Source organism: Pseudopipra pipra, chromosome 2 (assembly GCF_036250125.1).
Source record: "Pseudopipra pipra isolate bDixPip1 chromosome 2, bDixPip1.hap1, whole genome shotgun sequence".
Taxonomy (NCBI): domain Eukaryota; kingdom Metazoa; phylum Chordata; class Aves; order Passeriformes; family Pipridae; genus Pseudopipra; species Pseudopipra pipra.
In genome coordinates this window covers 81,044,479-81,065,610 of record NC_087550.1, presented here as the reverse complement: position 1 = coordinate 81,065,610, position 21,132 = coordinate 81,044,479, and the positions used below count along the sequence as shown (strand labels likewise).

The 21,132-nt window shown below is 38.1% G+C and overlaps 1 long non-coding RNA gene across 1 annotated transcript; it reads right to left on the bottom strand.

Annotated features, from left to right (window-relative positions):
• Nucleotides 1–888: 888 nt before the first annotated feature.
• On the bottom strand, nt 889–13,420 carry LOC135409937 (uncharacterized). The gene is made up of 2 exons (XR_010428432.1): nt 12,288–13,420; nt 889–2,757 (listed from the first exon to the last, which is right to left on the bottom strand). It is a non-coding gene; the product is annotated as an uncharacterized LOC135409937 (long non-coding RNA).
• Between the last annotated feature and the right edge of the window lie 7,712 nt (nt 13,421–21,132).

Sequence of the window (21,132 nt, the reverse complement as noted above, 5' to 3'; positions counted from 1 at the left end):
CCACTTTTAGTCACTTTTGCTTAATCCTTGCATTTGTCAAAATAAACGATACAAGCATCATCTCAAAATGGCTTTTTTTTCACTTCACAGTATCAGCAGCATGTTTTAGAGCTGGGAAAGTATTCTCCTGCAAGTTCAAGAGGTATGCCCTGTTTGGGTGATATCACAACCTTCAAATAGTAGACTGGGCAGTTTGGGCTCCTGGTCTTGCTAAAGATATCAAAAGAAAGTAAGCAAGTAAATCTGTTAAGACAAGGTTCAAGATTTCATTACCTTTCATCATGTTTTATTGCATTGTCCATATCATCACTTATAATCCCTACTATCAGTAGAGTGTTCAATTACAGGAAGTTTCAGATATCAATTATTTGTTTAGGTGGGCCATTGTAGTACCTAACGCACAGTATTTCAAATAGAAACATGTGTTTCAAAGGGGAAAACATAATACTTCTAGTTGATAGTTATGCAGTCATCACTGTCCCAAAGCAATTAATTCTTTGCAAAGAGGCTGATGTGGCAATGTCATCTCCTTGGATATTTTATGCACAGACAAGTAGACATTAGGAAAATGGTTTGAAGGACAGTTTAGGTGCTGGGTTCAGTTTACTGCTAAGTCAATTGTTTCCCGGGACAACCTGGCAAAACATTCCGGACTACACCCACAAAAAAATGATGCCTGGTTCAGGGAGATGAACATGCCAAGGCCGCTGCCTGAACTCTATGACACAGAGGGAGAGGAAGGCAGTAGAAAGAGAGATTCATAACAACAGTTTCTGGGAACCGAGAATGAAGTGGCAGGTTAGCATAACCTAGTAAACTGCAAATCAGTGCAGAAATGAACATACCCAAAATTTTTGGAATGCGGAAATAAGACTCCCAGACACAGTCTACAATTAGACTTCAAAATGTACTCTACTTCAAAATATAGCTGAAACAGAAAGAGCTGTTACCTTTTGCACAATAACTGAGACAACTGTTTTCTTTAGTATTTCTTTCAGTTGTCAATGAAGTCAATGGAGGAAGAAAAGTCACTGGAGGAAAAGAAATAAATAACAAGAGTTCCATGTAGTACATAGGGCTTTTCTTTTCTGCAGCACCACACCATAATGATGACTTATAAAGATTCTGACTTTTTTTCTAGGGTTTTGTGTATAACAGTATGTCACAGCTGGAGTTCTCTAATTTATGTGTTGTGTTTATGAGAGTTCCACACTCAGTCTTTTCTGACTCAGGGTACTGAATGTTGCAATATAAGAAAACCTTAAGGTTCTAATTAACTTCAGTGTGGAAAACCAGTAGCACAAGTTTCCTTGAAATTAGTTGAGGAAATTTTACTCTATTATATTAACTTAAAACTGATGAAATTTTACTATGCATCTTTTACTTTTTAAAATCTTACTTTGCAATTTAAAAAAAAAAAACAACAAACTTCATTGTTGAAAGGTATAGAAAGTATCATTTACACTGCTCAAGATCTTTAATGAAAGCCCCTCATTCATTAAGAAGTTCCAAAATTAGTAAGCTACAGTTTGGAGAACAAGTAGGTAGCAAAGAAATGGCAAATCCAAAAGCAAAAAAACCTGTGGAGTTTTTTAGACTCATGAGTTCAACACTAATTCTTTCCGATTCTCCAATTTCTTTTTCTTTCAGACTGAATTATTCTCTTACATGATTCCTTAAAAACTGACAAATGGGAACTTTAAATAGGCAAGCTAAGTTACCTAGAGCTGTCTGAAGCTATCCAGAAAAAAACCTGATCCTTCTATGTGATTTTGCCTTGTTAGCAGAAAAGGGTCATGTACCTGGATCGTGCTCTGATCTATCCAATTGAGTCAGAGAGGTAAAATAGAGATGGTTCTTCCTTTTAACAGTCACTTGTCACTGGGCAGCTGGGCAATATAGAGGTTTAACTGGTCTGAGGTACCATATTCTCCATAATAGTCACTGGATTTTTTTCTTTTTTATTTATAGCAACTACATCATAGAACTACCATAGCTTAAGAAACTGTTCAGAACTGGTGTCTCATAGCATGCCTAGATATCTTCAAGATGCAGAAGATGTGTTAAAGCAGAGAGCAGTGCCCTTGCATGTGTCAAACTCAAACAGTGGAGATACTTCACATCAAGTGGTAATAGTCATGAAGCATGAAGAGAGCCATCTGTTTCCCATATTTGAAAGAGGTGTTGAAAAGGAAGCTTTTTTTTTTTCATTTAGCTAAGAATATGATTTTTATGAGACCAGAGTATATACCCAAAACAAGCAAAAATGAGTCCTCCTGTCCTTAGGATTATGACAATTTGAACTCTAATATTCCCTTAATATGACTGAATGAAAAAGAGTACAGTTAGGTGAAACAAAGCTCCTAAGTGCTATAGTTTTATATCAGAAAATTGAGTGGGGGCCTTCTGGTTGATCCCTAGATTCCTGCCATCCGGTGTTTGTGGGAAACTCACAGTTTGGAGCATTGCCATGGTCCTGCGGTGACAGTGAGAGACTGCTGATGCCAGGCCACGAAGGAGTGCTAGAAATAACACCTGCTCTCCTTCAGATGCAGATAACTCTGTGAGAACACTGTGACAGCTGTTAGAGATATGGGACACAGCTCTGATGGATAAGAGCATTCAGAGGGCAAAATTTGCTCTAGCAGTCCTGAGAACACTTGATAACTTCCATAGCAGAGTATGGCAGGAGATCAAAGGCAAGTATCTTCTAGAAGTCCTTTTCTGTCAACAACACACTTGGATGGCTTCAGCTTTCTGTGAAGAAATTGAAAGTAAAACAGAACCTAGATTATCTGTTCCCATTGCTTGGCAAAGGTCCCCACAACAGATTCCCATGGATCTGGAATGAATATTTGCTCTACACCATTCTGCCTTCCTAAAAGAAAAGCATCAAGTCAGCACTGGTGGGTTTATTCTTACTAATTTTTATTTTACTAAATTTTATTTTTTGTTATTATATAGCAATATATATATATATAATTTTTTTAAAGCGTATTACAATAAAATATACAGGAAGTTAAAAAAAAACAACATCTTAGGGACAACAGATCTATAGAAGCATTAATTTCACAATCAGAGATACTTGTATATACTTAAAAAACAATCCTTATAGAGTTTACAGATGGAAAGTACATACTGCTTTCATGCAGCTTTATAGCCTTTTTTAGACATCCAGGACTAAGTCAACATGTTATTAGCATCAATATGACACTTTTCCTGAAGCATTATAAAGAAAGAAAATTTTGCTGTCTTCAGCGACCCTGAAGACCTTTGTCCCTACAGATGCACAGTGGATAAGGCAATACTTCATGGATTATTGTTGTAATTTCTGAAATAAATAATATTTTTCTAAGAATCATACTTTAGTAATCAATGAAAAGTACCTTTGTTGCTAAAAGTACTTTGTTTCTTAAGTATTGACAGATCATGGCTTAATGCAAATCTCTGTAAAGCACCTTAGAATATACTGTGAACAAAAGTCAGGCAAATTTTCCTTTTCTTTTTCCCCCTTGTAGGGAATGAATATCTAATCTGATAAACTCTGAGGTTAAGGACATTAGAAAGCATGTTAAACATTAAGCAGCTGATGGCATTTGAAAACCATCATCACTAGTAAGAGCTATAAAAGGATTACATAGAACTCCATTTAAATGAAACTAGATTCAAGTCAGGTGAAAAAAGAGAAGGATTCTTTAATTATTGCTAATTAAAGCAAAGTCTGATTTCAAAAGAAAAAAATTATTTAACATCAATGAAATACATTTCCACACTAATTTCCTACCTAATTGTCCACTGTTAGGCAGCTTGTAAAGCTATTTTCACCTGTGACTTCCCATATGCTTGTGAAACATAGGCATTTCATTGCATGCTATGAAATCACTGTCCTAATGGGCTGCAACACAACCGTTTGCATTACTTCAGACACACAGAACTGAAAAATCACGTAAAGATGATGCTGATTTTCAAAGACTACACAGAGCCCATCAGATACCCAAAGCTAAGCTCAAGCAGAGGTGAATGCAAGAAGCAAACCCTGGGTAGGGCAAATCTTCAGGCATAGAGACATGAGTCATTGTGCACCACATGGCATGGAGTGTGCATTACCCTACAAGACCAATGCGAACGTAACTACAGAAACTGCAAATCATAATGTTAGCCCTCTATATAACTCTGTAAATATAATGTTTGGAATTTATCACCCAATAAATTCTGACCAAAAGGTTACTAATTGAAAGACAACCTTGCAGAAAGAATACCTGCATCTGATACAGAAGTCACAACTTCTGTTTACAGGAGTTTCATCTTGTTTATATTACAGGATTTTATAAAGTACATGAATGTTTTCATTGTAGCTCCTAGAATAAAAATAACCACCTTTATAGAATTCTCCCACAGCTGGCATGAACTCCTACCCCTGTGGTTTTTTTTAAATTGTACAATTAGTTCATTGCAACGATGGTCATTCCTCCCAGTTTGTGTCTCTTATGTTGAAGATAGAATTAAGGGACACAGGCTGCAGAGATCCTGCTGTGATAAATGCTCACCACCACAGAGCTGTGTTGAGAGAATCACAGACATCCTTACTGGGATTCATTATATCCTGTAGCAAAGCAGCTATATGGTTGTATTTTTTCTTATTGTTTCTCCTCTATCAATGGAGAAAGAAATTCAGGAACTTGTCATTATGTAGAAAATCTAGACAAAATATCTTTAGGAGGAAAAAAAAGTCAGCAAGGAAGGTTTCTCTAAGGACAGAGGCAGCAAAAGGAAGGCTACAGAGACTGCGAGAATTCCATAATTTAACCCAATCAACTAAGCACCGTGCAGTCACTTGCCCCACCCCATCCCCAGGGGCATGAGGAAGAGAATTGGAAAAAGAAAGATAATACCCATGGTGGACCAAATGTATTTAGAAACATTTCCTGGTCATATAAAGGATAAGATGACTTCAAACAGCCAACATTAATTTACCAAGGGCAAATCATGCCTGATCAGCCTGATCTTTTTCTGTGATGATGCTGTGGATAAGGGAGAGGGCAAGATTATGCCACAAACCTTGACTTTATTAAGGTCTTTGATATAGTCTTCACGGTCTCTGTATCACCAGATTGGTAATGGGCTGGATGAGTGAACAATATGTGGATGGGAAATTGGCTGGACTGATGGTCTCAAGGAGTTGTGATCGGTGGCGTAAAGTTCATCTGGCAGCCAGTTAAAAGTGACATCCCTCAGGGATGAATACCAGGACCAACACTGTTTAGTGTTTTCATTAACAATGTAGATAGGAGTGCACTCCCTGCAAATTTGCAGATGACACTAAATATATTGGTATTCAGAGAGATCTCAGACAAACTGGAGAAAAAGGATGATAGGAAGTTCAGCAAAACTTTTGATGTTTTTATAAATGATCTGGATGCAGGAATAGAATGTAAATTAAGTAAGTTTGCTAATAATAATTAGGAGGGGATGTGGGTTCCCTTGAGCCTTACAGAGAGACCTAGATAGAGATCTGAGCAATCACTAACCATTTGAAATTTAACAAAAGCAAGTGACAGATTTTACACTTGGAGTGAGTGTAATCTTGGTTACATGTACAAATTAGGGGATGACAGGATAGAGAGCAGCCCTATGGAAAAAGATCTGGAGGTTTGGGTTGACAGCAAGTTGAATATGAGTCAGCCACATGCCCTGGCAGCCAAAAAAGTCAAACGTGCCCTAGAGTACATCAGGCACAGAATTGCCAGCTGGTTGAGGAAGGTGGTTGTTCCGCTCTGCACCACAAAGTGCAGTCCCACCTTGAGTACTGTGTGCAGTTTGGGGCACCTCAGTACAAGAAGAACATCAAATGAGAGTGCCCAGAGGAGGGCAAAGAAGTTGGTGAAAGGCCTTGAGGGCAAGATTTACAAGAAGTGGCTGAGGACTCTTGGCTTGTTGAGCTTGGAGAAGAGAAAGCTGAGGGGAAACCTCATCATAGCCTACAGTTTCCTCAAGGGGGGCAGAGTAAGGTCGGATGCTGATCTCCTCTCTCTGGTGGCCGGTGATAGGACACAAGGTAAATGGAATGAAGCAGGGGAAGTTCAGATTGGGCGTAAGGAAAAGGTTCTTCACAAGAGACTGATTGGTCAACGGAACAGGCTTCCCAGGGAAGTGGTCATAGCATCAAGCTTGTCTGAGATCAAGGACAATGCTCTTAGTCATACGGTTCACTTTTAGGCAGTCCTGCGAGGAGCAGGGAGTTGGACTCCATGATCCTTATGGGTACCTTCCAACTGAAGATATTCTATGAAACCAAATGCAAAGTCCTGCATCTCAGAGGGGAACAATCCCATGAGATAGCACAGGCTATTTAGGATGCAGCTCTGCAGAAAGGAACTCAGGGGCCTGATTCACAAGCAGCTGTGGCAAAGGTCATCAGTGTCCTGGTTATAAAAGTGCAAACAACAGATCCAGGGAAGAACTTTTTGGTAGTTGGAGTACTATATTTGGTCTGGGGAGTCCCAAATACAAGAAACAGAAGAACGTACTGGAGCAAGTCCAATGGACTTGGTGATTGAGAGAGAGAGAGAGAAATTGTTGCTATCTCATTATCCCTAATTACTATCCCTGAACACCTAAGTTGTTAGAGAGGAAATCACATGAATTCCTCTACTGCAGGTGAGGCTACTTTACTGAATTTTTCAGTGAAAAGGCATGGAGAGACAGCCTGAAGCCTGATTCAAGGCAGAAATCTTTTTTCAGAATCTGAAGTATTTTGGAGGATCTCTTATGCTCCCACTGCCTATGCAAGACAACTGAGGGATTTCAGCATATAACATGATGGAACTCTCCCTGAATCTTAAATCTTTTTTCTTAACTTTCAAGAAAAAGTTCACATTTAAGTTTTACCACAGTTCAGCAACTTTTGCGTTATGCAGGACTCTGTGCCTCTACTGCAAGACCTGTGTGAGATTTAGGAAATTTCACACTCCATTTTACTTGTCTGCAATGAGACGGCTTTTGGTAGGCAGCCTTCTGTTGCAGTATCAGTGTCAGATTTCCAGTGGAAAGGGTTCCCCCACTTATGATTACCTGAGTGACTGAAGGTCTTATGCAATTAAACTAGGGATATTTTAAGTATATAGAGACTCCATGGCTTTGATTTACCCTCTACTGTGAGCCCGAGCCACAGAAACTATGCAAGAAACAACTGACAGTGCTGTCAGGGCAAGGAAGTGGTAATAGGAGACATTGTCATTGTGTAATATACCAATTTATTCTGTTTTATATCAATATTTTAATGTCATTTGCCACAGTCATTATCACTTTTTTGTGCACAATGGTATGAACAGACCTCCAAATCCACTAAAATTTTATATATTTGATTCCGTATTGGATAAATCAAAAATGGGGACCTAGACAACACCTACTCTTTCCCATATTTCTTACGGTGACAAGTAGTCAGGCTTTGCTCTCCCTGTAAGTTCAGTGAGACTATTCTCTCAGTCTCCCTGAACCGCCATCATATACTGATGCTTAAGGTATTTTCTACCTGATTAACTCAATAGCATGGCAAGTGTCACTACTCAATGCAGAACTCCCAGCGGATGCCAGTTGTCTCGTAGAGACACTTGCAAGGGAATTTTGTCTCTCCATTCCTCACCTGTCAGAAATACTGGTCTCATTCTCCTTTGTGCTCAGTCAAATTCCAAGTTCAGATACGACTGTGTGCAATTGCTACTGCTGCAGTGTTATTGGTGCAAAGCCTGGGGAATGGGAGGTGGAGAGCTTACATATCAATAATGAATCCTTAATGTCTGTACAAGTGTGGAGCTGGGAACATAGTAAGGAATATATTTTAAGAAGCTGGACCACTATCTCGTTCAAAATAGATGTTCAAAATTAAAGTTGTTTAAATAACAAGCTGCTTTTTACATTATATACATCTAATTTAACCTTTTTCTTTATTTGCAGACTCATGATCTATAGTTTAGCTGAAATAATATATGAAAAATAATATAAGCTGGCGCAGGTCTGTGTCCAAATGCCTATCAACAGAGACACCAAGAGCTCTGAGCTTTTTCATAATCTCCTGCAATTCATCGTATACAAGACAGACATCTTTTGTTCTTAACCTCCCTAAAATGCATAAAGGGATACTTTCATCTTAACTGCATCCTTACCACATCACTGTACCTAGCAAGCTTACACATGTAGAATTAACAGAACTTGTTCCATTGCCTTCTGCCAAATTTAATGGTGATCCTTGATCGGTAACAATCTAATAAAACTACACCACAAATTGTTTAAGAAAATTCCTGAGAACAAAAATGTAAAATATTGCCAGACATACTTTATAATACGTTATAAAATGAGTGAGAAAGAATTTGTTAAACTACTGCAACTCATCACAATCTTATCTATATAGAGAGACAGCTGTCTCTGCTTTCCCTTAAAACAGCAACAAAAAGCACTGAGGAGCACAGAGATAAATTCTTCACTGGATGATTTTCTTTATAAATCTGTATTAAGCTCAAAATTTTAAAACCTGAATATCTTAAATCAAGGGCTCATACCAATACACAAGCCTCCTTGAAGAAGTGACCTGAGCATCTGCAGTTTCCATTTGTTTCTCTGAGCAGAAATTAGGCTTACCATGGATTTTGGTGTACCGTGCTTGTTAAATATATCTGAAAATCAGGCCACTTACACTTGGAATCATAAACTTTTGCCCTGAGAGAGCAAAACCATCATTCACAGGTTCATTTCTATCATATTGCTAATAGTCTGCAGGGTATGGATAGTGATGCTACAAGTCTGTAAAGGGATTCTTCCCTCTTTTTTTTCCTTGATTTAATTCCAAGATAAGTCACATGTGGAAGACATCATCATCCTCTTACTATGATAGCTATTGTTTTCTGGGGGGGTTGTTTTTGTGGGATTTTTAATGGAAATTAAATGGATGAGATGGACAAGATATAAAAATTAACTCTCTTTTGAATATGATATCCAGGTAGAGAATGCCAACAGTTCTTGTTTTGGGTAAGAATTTTCTGCTTCATCAGTTGTTGGGAAATTTGTCATCACTTACTGTCACTCAAACACTATGGCTTTCTGACATCACCGCTTTTTTCTTCTCTACCAAACTCTTCATGCAGCTGACTGTGCATTTCCCACATAGACCTGTGCTTGTGCGTCCTGGATCTTGTACTCCCAGCAACCAGGGGGACCGTTTGTCACCTTTGCCAAAATATCCTCCCTGACCACAAGAAAAAGAGAGACAATGTCATTGCTGGTTGTGTTCGGCTGTTTGCACTTCCTTCTACAACAGTGTCGCCTTTCCTTCCACTATAGTTAGTGAAGCTATAGCACATAACCTTAATGTAGAGGAAACAGTGTTTTTTTCCTAGAAGGTGCCAGCACATTCATTTTCAAAGCTCACATTTTATCTCTTCTTCAAAAGAAGATGACTGGGCAACACTTTCATCAAAGCGTTTTCCTGACCCACACTTCTTTTTATAACTTCTACAGGGCTAATTGTCTCTATGTCAGAAGGCTTTCAAGGTGTCAGTACTGAAGTATTTGTCTTTCTGCCCCTAAGCCGTAGAACCGGTGATCCTAATAAATCATCCTGAATTGTGCAACAATACTCTCAAAATGCTAAATATAGTTCTTTTGAAACTTCCAGGGCATTTTTGAGTCAAGTTCACTGTGTTGAATTGTTTAATAACCAGTTTAGTTTTCATACTGTAACCTTGAAAAGAGTCCAAATGATACTTTAAAATAATCTCCCAAATTTGTTACCTAGCTATTACAGATTCACCAGGAATTTCATACGGAGTGCAATGCAATATAAACTGTGCAAACATATAGTCTTCAATGTATTGGAAAATATTTAATTCTATAACACTTTGAAGATAACCTGCACCACTCTTGAGCTAAGAACAAAGAGATTTCCAAAGTAATTTCATTCATTGTTATATTTTTTCTATTTTATTTATTAAAAAAAAAAAGATCCCATTGATTGGAATCATTCATATATTGAAAGACTAAAACACCTTTATCCTTTTCTTCAGATGAAAATACAAATTATGTTTATATTTTATGACCACATTATTAACACTTTCCACAGAATCTTCTAATTTTACTCGTGTAGTCCAAAAAAGTTGTTAAGCTTGAAAATTTTGGGGATTTTTCTGCTTTTCATTCGTCCAGAGTATTGTTTTTAAGGTTTGATAAAAGCTTATGTTTTATTTCCACTTGAAGACTTTCAAAATCATCTCTAGGAATTAATATCACTTGTGTCTTACATTCTTCAAATCATTTTTCACAGTTCTGGAATTTGCTATTAAGAGGTATCTTTAAAATTCTGGGTCTACTGCAAGAATCATCATGTGTAGTCTGCATTTCTTGTTTAATCAAGTAACCATTTTTTGAAGAATTGGAGATGTTTTTTAATAGTTGGTACATATTAATTTTGTTTTCTTCTCTTCTAGTTCTTCCTTCATGTCTCTTTTTGCCTATGAATACTTTAAAAATGAACCCATGAAAAAAACTAGAGAACCAAAACCAAGCTTCCAAATGATTCCTGTAAGTTATTCAAGTCTAATTCCAGTGTTCTTCTGTCACTAAAAACTGTTGCCACTCAACTACTGGCACTAAGGCAGTACGTTGTCTACATTAAAATCACTAGTAATTTTTAAAAATATGCTGATCATATTTAAATGTAAATCATACATGTAAATGTAAGTTGTATGTTCAAAAAACAACAAGTAAAAGCATCGATTTATGCAATTTAGATAACAAATTTAAAACCTGTGGCTTTAGGTTATGTTACCAGAATATGATAGGCACAGACAGGAGCTAAAAGATTTAAAAAACACTAAAAAAACCCCAAATCAAACCAAACTCCAAACAACAACCAACAACAACGGCAAAAAAATATCAAACAAAAAATACCAAACTATTATAAGGGACAACTCCACCACATGCTCTTCTCGGAGTGAAAGTTTTTATCTGAAAGAAAGGCCACCACTACCCTCCTGCAAGGATGGATCAATGCTGGTATCAGTTTTGGGCAGAGGCAGACTGGGCTGCTGGATGGCTGCCCACCACCAGCCAAATGGGGGACCTGTGGCTCCTGGGGACTCTGTGCCCTTCTTGATCCCATCTGGAGGGATCATACCAGGCATTCATGTTGGAGTTTTGCATGATAACATTGTCCAGCAACATGTGAAAGGACAGACAGGAAAGCCTCAGGGGACTTCAGTGTGAGGGGCTGCCCACAACCTCGCAGCACAATGTGCAGGGGATGCCTCCAGAGCCTGCTGTCACAGAAGAACCCACCAGATGTTTCTGAGTGAACCTCTGAATTGTGAGTAGCACCTTTTACAGTTCTTAGTTGTCAAGAAAGCAAAGCATTGTTTTTCGTGGTGTAATGACATTTTGAAAGAAGCAAATAGATCAACTACCATATTCCTACATCCCAGCCAAGAGACTGAAGGATGTGTGTGAGCCAGCATACCACTGGTCTACTCAATATGAACGTTTCAGATTCTTTTAATTCCCGATCTCGCATAAACTTTCTATTCTCTCTAGTATGTTCTGGCACTCATTCACTTTTGTGGTTTTTTCCCATGCCTTGAAATTTGCTGATGTCATATCAGGAGAGATCAGAAGATGTTTGCATATGACTCAGTGTAACAGCTTGACTTTCCCATAAACCTTCCTCCTTCCTGCACTTTTCTGAATACATAAGACCTCCTTAAATAACAGTGAGGCTGACAAGCATGAAAATAATGAATCCTTGTACCTAGAAGAAGGTTATAGAGCTAAATCTTTTTTTAACTTGATAATAGTTTTGTGAAAGTATATTCACTTTCAAATAAAATGCAAAAAGGTAAGTACTAATATTTAGGGTACTATCAGTATATACATTTTTGCCAAGAAAAGGAAAATTAAATAGCAGTATTAATGCAGAGAAAGCATGCCAGATTTAATCTTAATCTCCTACTGGTATGAGAGAGAAGTCTATGCAACCATTAAAACTGAAACCTTCATCTTCTATACCCCTATTTCACAGTAATTGCAACAATTTACATCATGCCCCAAAATATTCCACATAACAAAGATTGGTCTTTTGATGTATCCATCTGGTTTTCTACAAAAAAAAGTGCAAAGTGATTCCAGGGGCTGCAGTTTCATTGGGTAGATATTGTCACTCCTTTTAAAACTTCTACAGGGATGCATGAAACAGGGAGGCTTGAAGCATCAGATACTAGCAATACAAGCGAGGTACAAACACTTACCTTGTCATTCTGGAAAATCACTGACCAACAATGAACAGGGTGAGCTTTCCACCAGCTTCTTTTAGGCACTAACTTAATATTTCCAACCAAACCTGATTTTCCTAAGCTCCCTTTATGCACAATGGGAAGATAAATATATCACCATATTGAAACTCACTCAGTTTCACTCCACAGCTCTAATCAGCGGGAGCCAAAAGTTAGAAAGTGTGAACTATCCCTGAGTTTCAAGAGAGATTTTCAGAGCCCACTCATAAAATATAAAAAGAAAATATTGAATTAATTTGAAGCTTAATTTCACAAAATTGTTCTTTACTTATGACCTCGTCCTCTCATGGATGTGTGAAAAAAAAAAGAAAAAAATTTGGAGTAAATTTCTGTCGTTCACTTTAAGGATATGTTGCCAAGCTAATCATTACAAGAGTTTCAGCAATACTGCCTGCACTGTACCGTTCTGATTTCATCAACTGTTAACTCTATAAAATCAAAAAGGGACAAAGTTCAAGATAATTGCTGATAAATGAGTATGGCATCGTGAAATAAAACAGTACTATAGCTACTGTTCATTGGAATTTAGAGAATTTAGACATCAGAACTGTCCAAGGTTTACATTTTCAGACACATTACAAGCATTGGCTTTGATCCAAATGAAAATTCTACAGACTGTATCAGATTGTACAGTTCACAGTATTGAGTAGTTAAAAAAAATGAGAATCTTAATTTAGCCTCACTGCACATCATGTAGTTATGAACACTGCATCCCAATACCCTAACCTCATCAAAAAGTGCATTAAATACGGTACTTAAAAAGAACAGTCCTACAGCATTTGTTGGCTTTCATACCCATGGGATCTGGAACTTGATGCATGAGCCCCTGGGATGAAGACTAACATTTGTTGTGTGGATTCCTTTAAACACAACTACCCGGCATCAGCTCCTTGATATTGCGTGCTCACAGCTAATTCAGGATAAGTGTTAAAGACTAACAGGTTTGTGTACAAAACAGTAATGATTAATATTCTATAAGATTTAGCCATGATCAAGAAATATGATGTTAATTAATTAATTTAGTGAAGCTACATTTTAATGTTTAAAGCCAGCCTGATTTTTCACTCTTCTAAATATTCCTATCACAATGATCATTAATTTCCTAATGGACATGTGTTCACCTGCAATGCTGTCTGGCTTTATCCCATTCCTTGAAATAGGCAGAAGTGTTACCATTAAATTAAATAGAAGCAGATCCAGAGTGAGTTGGCTGTTTAGTATGTTTGGAAATAGTCACTATTTCCTCGCTTTAACCATCTTCTCCCTTTCTCTCACATACTGATTCTCATGCCTCTTTTTTCCCACTTTTGGTAAGGATGATCTTTTACTCTCATTCAAGTAAAAACACTTCTCCATTTCTCTTTTATTCTTTTATTGAACATTTATTCTTCCTGAAAGGCTGCAGAGGAACCACCCATACACGAGTACATTGATATCTTTTATTTAGCCACAGGTCCCATAGAAACAGGGGGGTGGAGTACAAGCCCCAGCCAAGATATCTAAATCAGCAGAAATAAATTACACTGTGAAGGTGGTGATTTCTCTTCATTAACTGGAAAGAGAGCCCAGGCACTTAACTTCGAGATGATTCAAGTTAGCAAAACAAGTGCTGCCTGGAGCAAAGAACTGATGAACATTGCTTCATAATGCAGTCAGGAGTTCAAGGCCCCTGTTTAAGTGCAGGATAATGCAGGAACCAGAGTGAGCTGCACAGGCTTATGACGGATCTCTTAATTTTCTCCCTAAGTTTCTTCCTTTCAGGAAATACAGGAGACTTGAGCTTTGGAGCCCTGACATAACTGGTGCTGGTAAATATGAGGCACTGAGACTGGCAGATTTCATGGTACTGGTGATAAACGTCATGAAACAAAATTATTTACTACTGGTTGAATATGTCCTGATATCTTGTATACAACAAAAATTTACTGGGCCATATGATCTTTCTATCATTGCTAGAGAAGTGCAACTGAATTGCTTTAATACTCCTCTGTTTTCATTACAGAGAGATTTGTGTATTGTAACAAAAAATGCATGTCTTTGTAGCAGAAGGACCTATTAGGGTTGTATACTACCTCCTCTAATTCTATATTTGTAGCTTGCCATAAATCCAAATTTCATTTGACTTCAGAAACTAAGCAGTTTCAGTATGATTCAATGCTTTTTTTTTCCTCTAAAGATGTAGAAACATATATCCAGCTTAGAAAAGCAGTAGTCAGTATAGCATTTGGGTATCTCATAAACAGTAAGTAAGTAAACTAATTTCTCTTATTCTCCTTCAGCAGCATAATGACATAGCAAATGTGAAATGCTAAACCATCATATATTTCATGGTCCTCAACTCTTCACTATGTGTGCTCTATGAAACAAGCTTTTGCCAATATACATATCTAGAAGTATAATTAAATTAAATTCTACACTGTATGCTGAGTTCTCTCCCTAAGAAAAATGACAAATTTGAATGCAGTAAGGGACAGCTGGAATGGTGCAACATTTATCTATTAAAGTAGACTCAAAACAGAAAAGCTACATGTATGCTTACCTCAGCAGAAAAGACAAGGCCATAAGCAAATAATTTTGAGACTGATCAAAAGCACCTAGAGCAAAAAATGTTGCTATAATATACATACTCTGAAAAATGAGGAGTCAGACATAGAGGCATTCATCCTTACCTGATATTTCCAGTGTCTATAATCTACATCTAAGTTAGTCATCCCAAGCGCCTAGTTAGAAGGCATATTTTCGGATACGGTTTGTCCAATCTACCTTTAACATATCATTTAGGGTGGGAGCTGCTTGTTCTTCCCGTGTTTAGACTTGAGATGCTTGTTCCTCCCTGTGACCTTTCAAGACATTTGATCTAGGGAACCCATCCAAATAAGTCTCCGCAGTACATGTGAACACCTCATGATGCTGAATTTAAGTTACCCTGCGTGTTTTGATTTTTCATTCTTGCCTTCTCACAGGCAGTATTCTTGAAACTACATAAAGCACAGAGAGAACAGTAATTTGGAAGGCATTTCACCTTGGGTCGTTGGTGACAGTTTGCCAGTGACACAGTCTGCAGTGCAGAGTAGTTCACAGAATCACAAATCTCATCTTTACATATACTGCTCTCCAAGGACAGTGGAAGATCTCTAGCTCAGTGATGACTACCATATGTTCACACAAAGTAAAGTTCAGAATAACCACAAAGGTATCCTGCCCTCTTTGGTGTTACGACAGTGCTAAAATTAGTGCTGAGTTTCATGTTCTTAATAAATATGTAAATATTTATAAACACTTCATCACTATTTTTATTCCATATGAAATTTTCTCTAAATGGCTCTTAGGTCATTTTTAAATACAGTGTCACATTTTAAAGGCCATCTTATATTAGAAACACATTAGCAAACAATAGGAGTTCTGTCTCTTCTGATATTAGGTGAGAATTCATCTATTAATGCCCAATTCATGAAACACAATTTACCTTTTAATTTGCCTTGTTCCTTAACATGTAGGAGAAGAGCACTCTGGAAGTGCCTGCTAATCAACGCATTTTATGCTCTCCAGAAAAAACAAGAATGCATATGAATTAGAGACTTTTCTGTTTCTGAAATTAGTGCCAACACCTCAGAGTGTCCAAATATTAGGAGTTGTTTCATAGACCTGAAGTTCATGATTTACTTCCATCCTAGTACTTGGTACTACTAGGTACTGCCTACTGTACTACTGCCTGCGTACTAATGTCTGCAGGAAACAACTGCAGAAAACCAGGGAAAGCAACAACTGGATTATGTTGGATCAGAGAGCAGAAAAATAAAAAGCATTTTGCAAGGGCAGAAATTGCTCTGAGAGGACTCTAGGAAGGATCTGATGATCATATAAAGTCTTTAGGTCTGGAGAATGACAGTGGAGGAGATTTTGTCTGGGAGTGCTCTTTTCTTTTGGTAGAAGCTAGAGCTTGTCTTCAGAGGTGTGGCATCGAAGTAAAGCCTTTGATAAGAAAGTATGGTTTGCTGGGATGGAATTTCCAGCACTCAAGAGAAGTGAGACAGACGAAAGGATTCCCCAGAAGTCATTGTCTTCCCTTTTGCACACTCCGAGTGGCCTTTTTTTGCCATTCACGCTTTTCTTTTTATTGTTGTTTGTTCGTTAGTTTGATTGGAGTTTGTTTTAATTTAAAGAAGATACTATGAACTGAAGCATCTGTCTGCATTTTGCTAGTGTTGCAGTGTCTAAAATCCCAAGAGGGTCAGGAATGCCAAAAGTTAATTTATGCAAATTCATTGGCCCAAGATTTCTTCCCCTCTTGTGTGCACAAGACCAACCTTTCCCAGTAAGGAAGGATGCTTTGACTTGCCTGGCCTGCTATCACTATCTCCTTCATTTTCTAGTTTTTCATGCTGCAGATGTGTTTTTCACACTGCAGATTTTTTTTTTTTACCACATTTCTAGTTACAGTAGCAGACTCATCCCCTGCATTAAATTCACAGGCAGCTTCTTAGCAGTCAGAAAGGCAAAGCATGAATATCAGTTTGTCAGACAAAGTCAATAATTGCTTGTGATTCAGCAACAAAGGCCAGCCGTGTAAGCAGAACCTCAGCAGACGATGCTTGCAGTAACACACTTCATCCTGGGATCAGTCAGGCCAGGAAAAGGCTCAGCCTCCAGAACACTGCAGTCACAAATACGATGCTTGCAAGAGCAAAGGAAGAGTTTTCCTTTTCCAGGACACGACAGTAAAGGAGCACTAGTTTACATATGCCCCTCGATCACTGTGCAATCAGGATATAACCAGGCCACATGTTCAAGTTGGCCAAATACATCAAAAGCACAGGACAACAACATGATCAAAGTGTTTAAATAAAAATATGTTTATATTCATGAGTCACAGCTCCCAAGCAGAATACACTAACTCAACATAACTCCAGATAAAGGATAGCTTCAGGGCCCAAGATAGTGAGCTGGCAATAGCTCAAGGTTGCCTTGAAAGTTATCTTTTCAGTGGTAATTTATCCCAGCCACAACCTGGAAGAAAAGGGGGTTAAAGTGTCAAAAGTCAGGGAACTCAAAAGGTGGCATTTTCGATCTTCTGAAAGTAGAGAACATTTTATACAGACATGCAAAGGGATTTTCAGACATGCTGAAGGTTTCCACAGTTAAATGGAGAAGAAAAAAAGGGGCAGAAAGACTTCCTTGAGAAAAACTGAATATTTTGAAAAATGAAGACTGTGTAGTAGCAATGTTTTTCTCTTCACACTCCTCTCTCTCTTTCACACCATCTTAATACACATGCACCTCAATTTATATCTAAAGCTATGTATCTAATATTGTATATCATGTTTTATTCCCCTTTAAGTACCTGTCCCTCTTCTAGTTGCTGAATACATGTGTTAACAGTAACAAATAATTTTGTAAATGTCTTTTTAATATAGACATTTAAATATTTGGTTATTCTTTAGCTATAACAACTGCCAAATAGTTTTTTCAACTTTCTACCAAACTGAGTTTTACTGTCCATGATTTTGTATATAAAAGTCTGTACGTCTATTTTCCATTTCTGTTTATGCATATGTAATAATAAATACATTATAAAAATAATTCAAAAACCAGGGCAATTCACAAGTTATGGTTAGGTGTTTATTAGTGATCAAATATCAACTGCATCAAAATTAATAATAAGGAAATTGTTAATATATACAGTAATAAAGAGATTTGTACATCAAAGTTAGAATCTGGCAGACGAGAAATTATTGAATATCTAAAATTAAAATGCCAAGGCTGGATCTGCTAAATAATGAGAAACTGATTGACTCAATTACCTCAGAGGAAATGAGTTCAGCAGTATAGAAATAAGCAACTGGGTCGATGGGTATCAAATTGAATATTTTATAGATTTTTTGAGAGAGCAAGCAGTTTTTCAGATAAGGAGTATATCATGGAGCAATGCATGGCCAATGAGATGAACACCTACATCTGTGATTCATAAGATGAGTGAGCTAGAACCTCATTCAGAGTGACAACATTTGCCCTGTTTAATTAATTAATTCTGCATCAAAGTCCTATCAAGTAGTTTAAAACAAGTCACAGATAAACTAATTCATAGAGATCAGGTTGATTCACTCCATGGCCAATTTATGGCTGATAATTTGTGTAAATTATCTAATTTAATACAGCAAGTAAATAAATTAAACATATCCTCTACAGCAATCCCTGTTGATACACAGAAAACCTTTAAAAGACAATTTACTCGAGTTCCCAAATGAACTGACTTCCCAAAATTTCTTACTAATATTTAATCACTATATTTTAATGTCACTGCATCTGTTTTCTCTAGCCATCGCCAATGCATGCAGTGAAGACGGAGGAAGAGCTTTTGACCCTCCCTCCTTAGACATTTGTATTGCAGCTCAGTAGGATCAGCACTGAGGGAAGAGGTCCTTCCTCCCTTGTCCTGTTGTTTATTCCTTCTTTATCTCATGGAGAGAATTAAGTATTTCTCAAAGCCTTAGAATTCCTGGCTGTTTAGGCTAAGCTATCTTATGTTTCCCCTGCCTTTTCTGTGATGAGTTGGAATGTTCTGCAAGGACTGCTGCTCATTATTTCGCACACAGACACATTCACGGGGATGGAGCCATGCTATGCACCAATCCTTGTCAAAACAAACCAGCAAAATAACACCTCTGAAAAATGTGCTATCATCCTGACATTTGCTCTCCAGAGGTAAAGAAAAAAAGGGATAGGGAATGGAAACAAAAGGCTAGTCTCACAAGTCTGCTGAAGGAGGCAGCATGTGTCATGGTCAGCAGCCTGATGGTTACAACGTCCGTATTAGGGGTGTGGGACCCACCAAAGGGATAGCTCTGCTCCTAAAAACCAAGCTGTGGGCTGTTCCTTGATGGTGTTATAATTCCTCTCCTTGATGCCTCTCTGTTTTTTTGTAGTATTCTGAAATACTCAAAGCAGAGTGAGAATGACTCAAGAGGGAAACTTAAGCCCCAATCCTCTCTCTAATCCAGGTCTTCCTGGGCTTACATTTACAAAGACAAGATAAGAGTCAGCAGAAGAGGCTGAGACAACATTGTCAAAGGACACTCATTTTCACCCCACATCCCTGGGAAGGGCAAGAAGGATCTTTAGGCAGGGGAAGAAGGTGAACCCCTGTCTGCAACATCCTGCAGAGATGCAGCCCCAGCACAGGGGATCAGCCCTGCCTCCAGCAAGCTGCAGATGCTCTGAGGCGGTGAATGAATAAAAACAAACCAACAACAAAGAGAAGCAGTGTTAAGTGGCATGATATACCACATCTTCAGTCTACCAGCCAACCCACCACTACAAGGACTAAGATGCTTCTAATCAGGATTCAAAGAATAATGAGAATAAGGCATTGAATTACTACCAGCAGGAATATCACAGAGGTCTGAGGAAGAAGAGGCAGCATGTTTCTCCTCTTCTGGCAGTGTGGTGTCTGTCTCCTTTTTCTCCTGTCAGTATAAGAACCTCACCCTGCAGACAAATCTGGAAACAACCACTTCAAAAAAGATCAAAGTAAACTCCTCCAATTTTCCTTACAGCATGCTGTCACTTTTGTGTAACCCAGTCTTTCGGCAAAACTGAGACAAATATCATGAATTATTTCCAGCCACCTTGAAACAGTAGGGGTTTTTTTGTAAATACATTACTCAGAGAAAAACACTTTGCCTAGATCTAATCAGAAACTAATTAGAATCAGCATATGCTTTTCTTCACAGTTACCGTGTCATCTGGAACAGCAAGATGTACAAACAGATCTAATCAAACTGGGATGCTTAGTGCTGGGAGCATTATCATGTGAAGAGTCTTCTGCAGTCAACAGAAAAATTCAACTTACCTAGGATCTTGAACCACCCTCCAAAAGTTATTATTGCTCCCCCTTGATTATAGAAGGGGTCTTAGAGTGTGATTTAGTTGCCTGAGCACTTGTAGCCAGCACTATCTTGGATAGCACAGAGTATCCTCCTGGTCTGCATCAGCCCCTTTGGAAAAGCACAGATCTCTCCTAGGTCCTGTGGTATATGTGACAGCCCCAGGCAAGTGTCTCAGGTACCCTGGAGAATCCTAAATGGCATCTATGAGTTGCTCCATAACCACTTCTTCATGAGTCAGGTAGGGCCTGAAGTCATCGAAGGTGAGTTGGACCCGCTGAGGCAGTGCTATAGGCATGAGTGAAGAATATACAAAGCAGAAGACATATGGCTTGGCTAAGAGAAAGCCAAGGAGCGAGGGAGCTATGCACAGCAAGCCATGAGTGTGGAGCTCTATTTGTTCTTGAGTGATGTGCTACTGTGCTATGAGGGGATTGCTGAGAGACTATTGCTATAAAACTCATGTCTCAAACTCCACCTGAACCCACTCCCAGCAGATACAAAGTCATAAAGCCATCAGACACACACACAAATCCCCTTTTTCTGTAGCAATTTTTATTCTACACCTATTAACATTATCACAGTTACAGAAATAACACTTAGAGAGAGAAGCAACCAGACCAAAAGCCAGAATTTGCAAAACTGTAATCTCTGGCCACCACTAAATTCTTCTCTCTCAATTTTTTTTGTCTGATGAACATCCCACTTCTCCTTTTGGTGTTTGCTTTTTGATAGAGCTAAATATTTTCCTATATCATAAAAAAAATTCTTCAGTTTTACCATTACTCATAGAACTAAGACATTCATATGAAACAATTCATTTTATGGCAACACACTAGGCTTTTAAAAGGAGATATGAGAGGTTTTCCATCTTATGAGGATCAGTGTTGTTGTACAACCAAGAGAAATTTCAGTCC